This window comes from Patella vulgata, chromosome 5 (genome assembly GCF_932274485.2).
Source record: "Patella vulgata chromosome 5, xgPatVulg1.2, whole genome shotgun sequence".
In the NCBI taxonomy this organism is placed as follows: Eukaryota; Metazoa; Mollusca; class Gastropoda; family Patellidae; genus Patella; species Patella vulgata.
In genome coordinates, this window is record NC_065883.2 from 66,928,188 (window position 1) to 66,941,597 (window position 13,410).

The 13,410-nt window shown below is 35.1% G+C and overlaps 1 protein-coding gene across 7 annotated transcripts in view; it reads left to right on the plus strand.

Moving 5' to 3' along the window:
* Window positions 1-13,410, plus strand: part of LOC126820425 (synaptotagmin-16) — a 112,680-nt gene that overhangs the window by 40,011 nt on the left and 59,259 nt on the right. Inside the window, exon 1 of one of the 7 annotated variants that reach the window (XM_050548380.2) lies at window positions 7,589-7,695. The exons of 5 other annotated variants lie outside the window; for them this stretch is intronic. The gene's annotated coding sequence lies outside the window, so the exon portion shown is untranslated. Of the gene's footprint in view, window positions 1-7,588; window positions 7,696-12,978; window positions 12,997-13,410 lie in introns of those variants that run through there. One more of the 7 variants, XM_050548381.2, reaches the window with a different exon arrangement.

Consider the following 13,410-nt stretch of genomic DNA (forward strand, 5'->3'; position numbering starts at 1 on the left):
CCTTCTCCTCGATTGTGGGTCGGGTTTGGTGAAACAAAGATATTTTTAAGGTCAGCCTGAGCTGCTTATTTTAATTATTGTTAGCTGAAATTTAGATCTATTGATCATGTTATATGGGCTTGTCATAACAAAGATAAATACATGGAATAAAAAGGAAAAAATTGTTTTTTCAATCAATTTTTTATATTCATTTCTTATAATAGTTTTCTTTCTATTTTAAAACTAAAAGGTATTACACCCGAAACGTCGACCCATTAAACAATCTTCTACTTCTATAAGTCTGTTGTGTATTCTGTTGAGCGGGGATTCTTTAATTTTATCTTACTACTCCGCCCCGCCGGTATCATCTTTTGATCCAGTCTCTATGCAGATGTATCAGCCTGTCCAGCTTTAATTACTCTCTAAGGGAGTGTTGCCGTACCCTTTTCCTGTTTCCAGTATTTTAAAACTTATTATGATTATTCATTTCTTATAACATTTTTCTTTCTATTTTAAAACTTATTATGATTATTCATTTCTTATAACATTTTTCTTTCTATTTTAAAACTTATTATGATTATTCAAGAAAAAAAGAGAGAGAGAAATAGGGTTTAACGTCCACTCAGCACAAACTAGGTCATTTCGGGACTAACATATGGTTCAATTTTATTTTAACAAGTCACTTGCGCATAGGGGTCTTTAGCAGTGGGAGGAAACCGGAGGACCCAGAGAAAACCCACGAGGTTGGACAGGCGACCCTACTCCTTGTCATGTACAACCGGAGAATCAAAACCACGCCAGTTGACTCAATGACAGACCTTATGATAAAACACGTGCCCTCTAACCAAATTTTCAATTCATTATATCTTTGGTAAAACTGAACCATTTTTGGACTGATGTGCTTTTTAGATATCCATCTGTCACATTATTGTGGTTTGCAAGGAATTCAATAAGAGAAATGAAATGGTGTTTAACGTCCTACTGTTCTCCCGCGACTGGTCTAATTAAGACAGGCATACATGTACATAATACAGTGTGCTTTGAGGGAAATTTTGCTCGGACAGCGGCCCAACGGCCTACTCTTATGTCAAATTCCAACAAACAAGGGATCTTTTACGTGTACTTGAATGTGTACATGGGACATGGGTTGGTTAGTTCAACCATCCAAACAACTAGACAGCTATCCTTGTCACGCCTTCTGTCCTGCACCACTGACAAGAGGAAACAACATTGGAAAATCTTTTTTTACAAGAACAGCATATGACTGTAGATTATTAGACAGTCTGCTGTGCATTATCCAAACTACATACTGCATGATTGGTTATAATATATTGTAATTATCAGGAATAGATTTAATGGTTAAATATCATGATAGATGTAATTATAACTGACAGCTAGAAAATAGTTAATGTGGGTAGCGGAGATCTTGTCACTCAACTTGCCATTTCTGGTAACATGCTGCTGAGAAACAGGATGTTCTTCTTGACCTCATTTCTTATTGACATTTAAACACAGATGTTGTCTTCTAGTCTTCTTCCTGAAAAAAAAAAAAAAAAATTTTTTAAATTTTTTTAATGAAATTTCGGGTGTCCTAGAACAAGCTGATAACATGTGAATCAATTTTTGTATCAAGTCTACTTAGCACATGACACATAGACGTTGTCTTTTAGTCCTCTTCCTGAAAAAAAAAAGATTTTTTTTTTTAATGAAATATCAGATGCCCTAGAACAAGCTGAAAACTTGTGAATCAATTTTTTTATCCAGTCTTCTTAGCACATGGCACAATGTCGCCAGAAATAAATCTTTCAAGTAACTTGTATTCCATGTGTCATGTGTTGTTCTCATCCAGTCACTAAATGCCGCTCAAACACTTCCAGTCTTCTTGTTGACATTTGAATATAGCTGTTGTCATCCACTCCTCTCATTGTAAAAAAAACCCAGAACAAGCTGAAAACATGTGAATTGATTTTGTATAAATACTCAATCAATGTCGTTACCATTAGGTAAAATATTGCTGATCGGCTTAGGGCTTAGGGAGCCACTGTGGCTAAGTGAGTAAGATGTCGACTCGCTAGCCTGGAGGTTGCAGGTTCGCTAACCGTGTTTGCAGAGAAAGTTCATCAGGATTTTCCGGCATGGTTTCCCCATGTCAGTGGTGCAGGATTGAGGGCCTGACAAGGACAGCTCAGATTGGATAAAAACTGAGTTTCTATGTACACATTGGTGTGCACGTAAAAGATCCCTTGACAGTTGGAATTCGATATAAGAGTAGGCTGTAGCCCCACTGTCCAGGCAAATTTTTTCCCATAGCACACTAACCCGGACGGAGCAGAACAGGAGTGTTCTGCTCAGACTGGGCTAATGAAGACAGGCATACGCCATACAGTGTACTATGAGGGAAATTTTGCTAGGGCCTACTGTTATATTAAATTCCAACTGCCAAGGGATCTTTTACGTGTACACCAATGTGTACATAGAAACTCAGTTTTTATCCAATCTGAACAACTAGACAGCTGTCCTGCACCACTGACAAGGCGCAAACCACCCCAGAAAATCCCGATGAACTTTCTTGGGCAACACCAGGAATGAACCCACGACCACCAGGCTAGTGAGCCAGCATTTTACTCCCTTAGCCACCATGGCTCCGCAATTTAGACAAATTGTACTTAGCATTGCATACACGACCATGGTGATGTATCAAGACGCTTGAAGATGAATGGATTATTGTGTTGACATGGCAAGGAATTAAATCAAAAATATTGTAAGCATTAATATTACTGATGGTGGCCTTCACTAACCAAGAATTATGGTATTAATGGAAATACCAGGACAGACAGTGATTGATGATGAATCAGGTGGGACATTTTTGTAGCCACCAATTGTCTGTAGTGGGGATTAACGTACAGTTGCCGTGAGAATCATAATAACCAATCACTGAGAAGATTGACAAACACCAGTCTGTGATAAATCTTATCTTTATGTCCGTTTTATTCCTGATCAGTCCGTAAAGTGGCCATTCTCGCAGTTTTATTTACGGGTTGGTTTATTATTTTAAAGTGTTGATATTATCGGCCAGTATAATCTATTTATTTATAACGGTTTTATTTGTAAAGTGGAAAATATTTAAACATACATTATGTAAGAGCTAAATCTGCCTATTGCAGCTCTTTCTTTAGGCCTGAAATGTTATCTAAATTATTAATTAGACATTAATTAACTTATCAAGACCATAATCAACTCTCAATTTCAGCGCTATCCTGCAATGTTTACTGGATTAGGATACTTGCTGCTCCACGTTTATTCTTGATTTAATCATGAAATGGTTAATTGACACTATATCTTTCTTTTCGTACCGATCGCTAAAATCTTGGTTCAGAGTGGATCAATTTGACTGAAATTTTCAGCTCTTTATCAAATCTCCCGTAATGTATCTTTAATTTTTTTCTGCAAACACAGTTTGAAACACTTGCAGTGTTCTAGCTAGAACTGACCCAGGTTTCATAAAGCATTCTCTTATTTAAGTTAACAATTTACTCAACTTTCAATCACTTTTTATGAGAAATATCTTTGATCCAGAAACACAAAAATTTTCACATCATCATATTTCCTTATTGCTGTATTTCATACATTAAAACATCAAAAGTTTAAGGGGCTATATTTTAGTTAAAATAAGGCAAACAATTCTTAACTTTAAAGGCTCAATACCACTCTTGTTGTAACTGAATAATATGTCCCAATCTTTATTCTGGTCAACAAATTGTACTATTTTACAATATTCCAATTAATTGATGATACAAATTTCTTCTTAACACACCTAATTTAAAAAATTGGAAAAATTCAACTAAATGATTTGAAAAGCCTGACGTAAAGCTTTTGAAATGTGACTTGGGTTTAAAAATATTTTTGAACCCTCTGGACAAGTAAACTAGGATTTAATGGATAATTTACACAACAGGTAAGACACTAACACATCTAGTACTTAGAATAAGGCTATTTTTTTTATTTTCTGGAGCTGTCAAGCCAGCAAGAGTGTTATTGTCCCTTTAGGTCTGAGAATGTTTTGTGAAACCGAGGCCATATATCCCTCGGTTTCCACCTGACTTGTTAAGCATATGTTAGTCTTGACATTACTTTGAAAAAAAAAAACCCCCCAAAAAACTTGTGTTACTGTGAATATGATACTGGTCACTAACCAATTAATAGGTCTCAGGTTTGATCCTAGTGTCGGTCGAGAAAGTTCATTCAGGGTTGGCCAACCAGGTTTCGCTTTGTCCCTTGTGCAGGACTGATGTGACTGGCAAGGACAGATCTCTAGTTGCTAGGATGGGACAACAGAACTGAGGTCCAATATATACCATTTCCTACTCCTTGAATATCACTTGACATAAGTTTAGAAACCGAACTAAGAGTAGATGGAAATGTTCTGAACTGGACAAAATTTCACTCGTACATCATAATCGTAGACATTTTGTTTTTAATGTAACAGAAATCTTAGTTATTTCGTTACCTAGACATTATAGTTGATTATCTGCGGTGACTGGTAAGGACAGATCTCAAGTTGTTTGGATGGGACAACAGAACTTGGGTTCCAATGTATACCATTGCTACTCCTTAAATATCTAAATGAAATGGGGTTTAACGTCCTACTGTTCTGCTCCTATACTGGGCTAATGAAGACGGGCATACGAAATACAGTGTGCTATGAGGGAAATTTTGCCCGGGCCTACTCTTGTATCGAATTCCAACTGCCAGGGGATCTTTTACGTGCATTCCAATATATACACGGGACCTCGGTTTTTCATATCATCCGAAGGACTAGACAGCTGTCCTTGTCAGGCCCTCCGTTCTGCACCACTGACAACGGGAAACCATGTCGCAAAATCTGGATGAACTTTCTTGGCCAATGCAGGGATCGAACACCCAACCTCCAGGCTAGCCAGCGAGCCTCTTAACCACCTAGCCACCGTGGCTCCACCTTGAATATCACTTGACATAATTTTAGAAATCGAAAAATAAGAGTAGATGGAAATATTCTTATCAGGACAAAATTTCACTCATACATCATAATCATAACCCTAGACATTTTGTTTTTAATGTAACAGAAATCCTAAGCTAGACATTATGGTTGATTATCTGTAGAGAGTGTGGAGGTTGTTTGTGGAGGCGGTAGGTCAAGCAAGGCGTAAACAATAATTACACTAAGACCACAGTCTAATTTATTATATCAAATAATTCATCATTATACGAACTGTCAATATATGTTAGATTTGAGACAGTGGGTTTCAACTTCCATTTACCACAATCATCTCAGAATAATGGACTCATTTCGATACCGGCTCTGTATTCTTCTAGTTCTTTTGTGCCTTAGATCATAAGGTCTATCGAGTTCGGAGCAGAACAGTAGGACGTTAAACCCCATTTCATTTCATTTCATTAAGGTCTATCATAAGGTCTTCTTGTTCTTTTGTGTCTGAGTTCATAAGGTCTATCGAGTTCGGAGCAGAACAGTAGGACGTTAAACCCCATTTCATTTCATTTCATAAGGTCTATCATAAGGTCTTCTTGTTCTTTTGTGTCTTAGTTCATAAAGTCAATCATTGATTGAGTCATGTAATGTGGTTTCGACTCCTAGTTTGTATGTGTCCAACTTCATGGATTTCTTTCAGATTTCTTCCCAGTGCTAAAGAACCATATGGGTTAGCGAAATATTGAAATAAAGTTGAACCATATGTTAGTCTCGTATTGACCTAGCTTGTGGCTCAGTAAGGCACTGGCTCACTAACTAGAAGGTCCCAGGATCCATCCAAGAAAGTGCCGGCCTGATTTGTCCTGGCCTTGAATTCACAAAGCATTCTCAGACTTATGTCATGAATTTGTTCAAAATTGTTGGTGTTTTAATGTATCAAATACTTAAAAAAATTAGCATAGAGTAGGTGGAATTACTTTGTTGTTTGGACAAAATTAATCCAGTAGCACACTGGTTACTTCTTTTTAAATACCTCATACCACTTCCCATATTGGATTTATTTTCCCATTTTGATAGTCTACATTGTTCATTTTTTATGAAGGCTTTTTATTTTTCTTCCCACGTGAAGATATTCTGCCGATCATTATCTAATAAAATCGTCGACAATACGGAAATAGTATTATTATTATGTCTAAATACAGGAAGTCAGTTACGCAATATCTCACAATCTCACAGAATAGAGATTGTTTGATAACCTTAACAAATTCTGTATAAAATACAATACAATTTATCGATTTACAAATGATATTTTTTGTTATATTTCATTTGACATTTTGAAATTCATTAAAGGCAGGACTTTCTCATTGGATGTTAAAGTAACAATGGATGTTAAAGTAACAATTTAATAATGTTAAAGTTTCAATGATGTTAAAGTAGCAATGATGTTTCAGTGATTTTAAATAGCAGTGGATCCTAAAGTTGCAATGATGTGGAAGTAACAATGATATTGAATTAGCAGTTATGTTAAAGTAACAATCATGTTAAATAAAGTAACAATGTTGTTGAAGTAACAATAATGTTCAAGTAGCAATGATGTTCAATTAACAATGATATTGAAGTAACAATGATATTGAAGTAACAATGATATTGAAGAAGCAGTTATGTTAAAGTAACAGAAAACCATGTTAAATAAAGTAACAATTTTGTTCAAGTAGCAGTGATGTTAATGTAGCAATGAAGTTAAAGTAGCAATGATGCTAAAGTAGCAGTGATGTTAAAAATGATGCTATAGTAGCAGTAATGTTCCAGTAGTATGATGTTAAAGTAGCAATGATCTTAAAGTAGTAATATATGTTTTCTGTTGGTTCTCAAGTAATTGAGTTAATGAAATAAAGATACCATTTCCTTGATAATATATGGAGTTGAAAAATTGGATCCATATTTTGTAAAATTATTCAGGAACCTTAAAAATGTGTTGGTTTCTGCTGATTTTTTAAAATATAGCCTAGCCCAGTAAAATATGTGATTGGAGCTTATGTAGATCTTTTAACAGATATTGGAAATTTTGATACCTTAAATATATTTTATTGGCTTAGAAATATGACCATCTATATAAGTAAAACATGATAACCTTGTCATCGGATTAGCTCTCTCTCTTTCTCTCTCTCTCTCTCTCTCTCTCTCTCTCTCTCCCCTCTCTCCCTCCATTAGTGGAATTGAAATCTCAGGTTAAGAATGATTTATTCATTGAAAAAATATTTCTGTGAAGGTTTTGTCAGTGGTTTACTGCTCTCTCACTCTGGCCTCTCCTTCTCTCTCTCTCTCTCTCTCTCTCTCTGTCTGGGGAATGATTCATTATATAATTAGAACAAATATTGGCATAAATTTGCATAACCGATGAGTTAGTTAATTAATTTATTGATTCATAAGGATACGTGTTATTAATAAAAATACTAACAGGTGTTATGTGATATGAAGGTTGACAGGACTCTTTGTAACAAAGGGATAAGCTGATTGGTTGATTGATTTTCTGATAAATCAAGCTTTCGCTCGATGTTCTTGTAATACACATATTGCTCGCTGAAGGAAGAAAATAATCGTAGTGTGTGTGTGTGGTGAACTGTGATGATCAAAGTTGGACAGTTGGGGAAACTTTACTAGATTTATTGGTGAATCTGTGGAGATTGGTCTGCAATATTTTAATACTATAGATATTGGTTATGGTGTAATATAATTTAATGAAGTAATCGGTAAATGTGTGTTTTTTCTGCACAATCTGTGGATTATAACCAACCAAGAGTTGATATAATAATTGTTTATTGTGTATGTAGAGGTAGTAAAATTGAGTGATATGATTTTTGTGGTTAGTTTCTTAGTTGCAAAAAACTTAAACCTAATTATCAGTTTTATAAGAATTCATCCCTTTTATTGGCTAACAGCTAAAATTTGTAACATGATTTTAAATCTTAACCAATGAAATAACTGGGTTTTTTTTTTAAGTTTAAGTTTTTGTGAATTGAGAACTCTGGAGTTGGTGGAGATTGATCAGGCAAAGTTTTATTCCATGAAATAATTCAATGAACTATTTCATTAAATGGAATTAGATGTGTTTGGGAAAAGGTTTAGAATTGATGCACATCTGTGTTAGCAATTTTTTATGATAATTAAATGAAATTTTAAAATGAAATGAAATGCAATGGGGTTTATCGTATAATTTACGAGCAAACTTTTTAAGTGAATATTATGTGTGTGGATATTTGTTGTTAGAATAGAGGAGGGAAGGTGTAGGTTATTTATTATTGAATATCTGTCTTTGGTTTTTTAACATAAACTAGGTCAGAAGTGGAGAGAGAGAGAGAGAGAAATGGGGTTAAACGTCCACTCGACACAAACTAGGTCATTTCGGGACTAACATATGGTTTAATTTTATTAACATAATTCGCTTTTACGCGTAGGGGTCTTTAGCAGTGGGAGGAAACCGGAGGACCCGGAGAAAACCCACGAGGTTGGACAGGCGACCCTACTCCTTGCCACGTACAACCGGGGATTCGAAACCACGCCAGTCGACTCAATGACAGACTTTATGATACAGCGTGCGCACGCTAACCATTCAGCCATCCAACCCCCCAGGTCAGAAGTGGACCAATGTCTTTTTATTTAAGAATTAATTATTATGAAGGGGTTGTTAGCAGTGGGAAGGAACTAGAGATCCTTGAGAAAATTCACCAACGGGGCTAATAAATATGGACATACTTTATTCAGTGTGTTTGCTATGAGGTAAATTTTGTACATTCAGTATTATTCTGCCTACTCTACCATAGCATTTTATCTACCATGGCTTCTTTTATGTACAGGACCATACAAACGACTCCATGACACACTACTGACAAAGGGAAACCAGACTGGAATAACGCTCACAAGGATACCCATTCTGATACTCACAGCCAGATAGGTGTTTCCAAGTTTTTATGTTGTCGACGATCAGATAGGTGTGGCAAAATCTTTCTGATACCGATGGTCAGATTGGTGTTTCCAAATCTTTATAGATACAGTCAGATTGGTGTGGCCAGTCTTTCTGATGCGTACAGCCAGATTGTGTTGCCTGGTCTTTCTGATACCGACAGTCAGAGATAGGTGTTGCCAAGTCTTTATAGATACCGACATCAGATTGGTATGGCCAGTCTTTCTGATGTTGACCGCCAGATTGGTTTGGCAAGGTCTTTCTGATACCAACGGTCAGATTGGTGTTTCCAAGTCTTTATAGATACCAACAGTCAGATTGGTCTGCCAGTCTTTCTGATGTTGACAGCAAGATTGTGTGTGGCCTGAGAAATAGCCTAATGAGAAATCTTATACTTGACTGAAGTAGTTACCCATGTAGATGATGAAAATAGTAAAAGTAGTTTAGTGTTATATGATCTCTCATCATTAAATATAGCCAGAAGAATGAGTTTAATTTGGCATGGAAATTGTCTGCAAATTATTTCCAGATGACCAGAATAGAAGATCAATATATTGTTATACTGATTAGTGTTCGTATTGATTGATCACAGAAAATACATGATCTGTCCAAGTCAGATTAATATTTGTTTATTTAGGAATTTATTTCTGGGTTTGTTTTAAAAGGTGAGGAACAGAATTCTAGGATATGATGACTTCATGTGATTTATTTACGCAATATAGGAAAAATGATTTCCAGAATTGCTTATACCACTTCTTGTTTGAGGAGTTCAGATGGGTAACGAATGGGGCTAGTGAATCTGTGGATGGCTTTGGCCCTCAAGATTGTCTTCTATCATATAGCATCACATAATTTCAGATTTTGTTTACTTTAGACTATAAGACAATATCGTCAAAGAGGGTGAGAAAATTATCTCCATTTATAAATCTGTTTGACTCAGTCAGTCAGTTTCACAGCCAGTCATAGGCGTACGAGCTGGGGGGGCTTGGGGGGGGGGGGGGGCCCCCCATTTTGGGCACCAAATGCTGGGAAAATTTGGGCACACAATTGTACTTTGTAAAAGTTGTATAAAAAAAATATTGTGTTCTTGAGTGTGTCCAATTTAACAGCGAATTTATTATCATTATGTAACATACTAAGAACCTAACTACATTTTTTGGGCACCAACCACCACTGCCCCCCAAGTCAAAAATTTCCCCGTACGCCTATGCAGCCAGTTAGTCAGTTTCACAGCCAGTTAGTCAATTTCACAGCCAGTTAGTCAGACTCACAGTCAGTCTATCAGTTTCACAGTCATTCTGTCAGTTTCACAGTTAATATGTCAGACTCACAGCCAGTCTGTCAGTTTCACATCAAGTCAGTCAGTTTTACAGCCAGGTTTACCGCCAGTCAGTCAGGTTCACATTCAATCAATCCCAGACCTAAATGAGAAGTTTTGGAATTATCATTTTGTATCAAGTCAAGTAGTTTTTCTATAATTTTTATTTTTTATTTTTTTGTTGAGAAAATTAGATACAATACATTAGACAGTTTAATTATAAAATTAACAATCCGGAAATAAAAGTTTATTATTAATGGATTCATTGATAAAATTTCTGTTTTTAATTAACAGATAGACTTTCATCTGTTTTTACTATAAATTATTTAATGTTTTTATTTCATGTAAGTGAATGATAGCATGTTTTAGAAAATTAATTGGTGAGATTAATTAGACCATGTAGATGGATGTAGACTTAAGGGAATTGATTATAATATTGTGTGCTATGAAGGACAGTGACTTGTAAAAATATACCATGATCTGTCCTATTTATGGCCACCCTTGTAATTGAGCTGTCCATTCAACCTTGTGGGTTTTCTGCAGATCCTCTTTGAGCTGTCCAGTGTATATGATTTCAAACAGGGTTACAATTCCTTAGAGTACTAACTTTTCTCTGAACAAATACAGGTTTAAAGCAATGGAAAATAATGTTATCCTTATTCAACATACATGTATAAACCTGGGTTGGGTTTAGAACATTTGATTTCTTTTTCCATTTGTCTCATGGCTAAAAATTTCGGATGTGTATTTGTATTTAAAGGAGCCACTGTGGTTCAGTGAGTATAAGGTGCTGGCTCACTAACCAGATGTTCCCAGCTTCAATCAAGGTGTCAGCCTAGAAAGTTCCCTGGGCTATTCCAGCATGGTTTCTCCTTGACAGTTGTGCAAGATGGACGGGACGAAAAACTGGTCCTGTTTACATGTATGCCTGGCTTCATTAGCTCAGTTGATGCAGAAAAGTAGGACGTTAAAGTTTAACCAATCACGCCTCCACAAAAAATTTTCTCTCTAATTAAATACAAAATAAAATAGGGTTTAACGGTTAAACCCTATTTTATTTTGTATTTAATTAGAGAAAAAAATTTTTGTGGAGGCGTGATTGGTTTTATGGAAGCTTGTGAGAATTCTTTGCACTGGTTGACTATATATCAATGCTTATGCATCATTTATCCAGATGTTAGAGTCTACTAAGAATCGCGTCCATGGTTTCTGTACATTAAATCGTGACCTATAATTGGAACTCCTGGGTAATTGTCAATTGAATTCTTTATCATCCTTTAATTATTCAAGGGGAGATAATTGAAGGAATAAAAGGTGCGATCAGTTAAGAATATTTAAGTTGAAAATCTCTACAGTTGAGTTAATTGAACATAGATTTTTAGAAAATAATTTTTGCAAGAAATGGAATTTTGATTGATTAGTTGGTTTTCATCATCTTTGGGTTTTAATATTTTGTAAAAAAAAAAAAAAAGAATTGTATTTTTTCTCATAAGGCGGAACAAGAAAGGGGTATGGGCCGTATTTCCCTAATTTTGAAGACAGCATTGGTATTGAAGCTGTAATGTTCTGTATTGGAATCCTGACATGGACGGAACAAAATTTCCCTCATAGCGCACTGTATGGAATATGCCCGTCTTCATTAGCCCAGTTCAGAGCAGAACAGTAGGACGTTAAACCCCATTTCATTTGATTTCATTTCCCACTTGTGGTAGTGTATGCAGGGCTGACAAGGAAAGTATTGCCTAATGTTATTTGTGTGTAAAAGAACCATTGACTGTTGAAGTTTGTTGAAGAGTGGCTGGAAACACCACTGTCAGCAGCAAAATTCACATTTGAACATAATTGAAGCAAAAAAGAAAAACGGAAATTGTTAGAAATCGGTTATAGGATTTTTAATCAATTTTTTTAAAGATACATTATGGGAGATTTGATAAAGGGTTGGCAGTTCGCACTATAATAGTTAAAAACTGGATAATGTAAAGGCAATTTGCTGAAAATTTCATTCAAATTGATCCATTATGAACCGAGAATTAAGCGATTGAAATTTCCGCCTAGCCTCGATCATCATTACTAAAGTCAGTACGATAAACAGTATAGTCTCGATTATCCATTTAATTGTTAAATCATGAAGGAAAGTTATGGAGTAAATCGGCTCATAAGCCACAAAAGATCGCAGGCTAGCGATGTCATCTAGAGTTGACTATGGTCTGGATAGGTTAATTAATGTCTAATTAATAATTAAGATAACATTTCAGGACTAAAGAAAGACTTGCAATAGACAGATTTAGCTCTTGCATAATGTATGTTTAATTGGCATATTTTTTCGCAGTACATAGTTTGAAAATGTCTTCCAAATGACATTTTAAGTGTTCAAAGAAATATATTTTTATTGCTGTAGTTATCAACGGTTGTTTATGTAATCCTTTTCTTTACGATTATTGTGTCAAGTGACCTATGGAAGCTAATCAAATCAAGAATAACTCTACAGTATATAAATAGTCTAATCACAAACAATTACTCCACGTCCGTAAGTAATGACGATAATATCTCTCCATAGAAACACAACATAATTAATCTGATATTTTTATGCTCATATTTTTAGTTGTTGATTAAATATATATGAATTGAGAGCAGAGTTTATATCTATGATCCAATGGATGATGTGATGATGTTTTAGAGAGAGAGAGAGAGAGAAATGGGGTTTAACATCCACTCGACACAAACAAGGTCTTTTCAGGAATAACGTGGCTCAATTTTATTTCATAAGTTTTGGTAACTAATGTACTCAGTACATGATCTTTTGAATCTGTCAAAAAGTTTTATGATTTTCATGAATCTATGCCAAGAAGTTTTATGATTTCAAGAGTTTAATTTAAGAAGTTTCATCATTTTCGTGATGTAAAGAAGTTTTATCATTTTTAGAGATTTTTAGAGTTTTAGCATTTTTTGTGAATTGATGGAAAAAAGTTTCATGATTTCACTATTCAATGTAAAGCAATTTGATGATTTGGTAAATTGATGTCAAGAAGTTTTATTATTTTAGAGAAGTTTCATTGATGTCAAAAAGTTTTATGATTTCATGAATGGCCGTTAGGAAGTTTTGAGAATCTATGCAAAGAAGTTTTGTGATTTTAGAGAATTTTAGAGTTTTAGCATTTTGGTGAATTGATGCAAAAAAGTTTTATG